We start from the raw sequence: 773 nt of genomic DNA, 5'->3' as shown, positions 1-773 counted from the left end.
AATGGAGGGGGGGGATATGATCAAAGTACATTGTATATAAGTAGGAAAGATTCAAAAAATAAATAAAAATTATTTTTAAGTAAACATTTTGTTCATCGTTGTGCACTTAACAAAAAAAACTTTCTTCACTATTTTAAGCAAATGTTTCTAGTTCAAGTTAGGGTCCTGAACTTCTGTTTCTTCTTGACCAGTAAAATACCTCTCCTTAATGACCACAACCCTCCTGCTTTTGCCTCACTGAAGCAGGTTCCGCTTCAGTGAGAAGATGCGTTTGTCTCATCACAGAGCAGACTGCAGACATGAAGCACTTGGTGTAAATTACTCTCACTCCTTCCTGGTCTATTGTGATCATCTTCACAGCAAATGGAGAAGCAGGTTATAGACTGCAAAGAACATCATCAAAACTTCTCACACAAGAGACTTCAGATGTGGCTGTCTGTTGTTGTTTTCCTTTTTATTAGATATTTTCTTTATTTACATTTCAAATGTTATCCCCTTTCTTGGTTTTCCCTCCAAAAACCCGCTGCCCCTGCTCACCAACCCACCCACTCTGGGTTCTCTGTCTTGAGACTCCCCTACACGGAGGCATAGAGCCTTCTCAGGACCAAGGGTAGATGTAGCTTTATAGGAAGATTAAACAGGGCAGAAATATTTTATTTCTTCAATTGTTACTATTCAATTTGTTTAGTTTTTCTTCTCGTGTTAAGGAAAAATATCCCATATGAATCAAAGACTCTAAGCTACCAATATTATGAAATGGATTGGAGTTGCAC

The 773-nt window shown here is 37.9% G+C and overlaps 1 pseudogene; it reads right to left on the bottom strand.

The window, feature by feature from the left end:
- Positions 1–773, bottom strand: part of LOC116099995 — a 10,039-nt pseudogene that overhangs the window by 8,063 nt on the left and 1,203 nt on the right.

Source organism: Mastomys coucha, unplaced genomic scaffold (genome assembly GCF_008632895.1).
Source record: "Mastomys coucha isolate ucsf_1 unplaced genomic scaffold, UCSF_Mcou_1 pScaffold20, whole genome shotgun sequence".
Lineage (NCBI taxonomy): Eukaryota > Metazoa > Chordata > Mammalia > Rodentia > Muridae > Mastomys > Mastomys coucha.
Note: the sequence above shows the minus strand (reverse complement) of the source record. Positions and strands in the feature narration are given on the sequence as shown.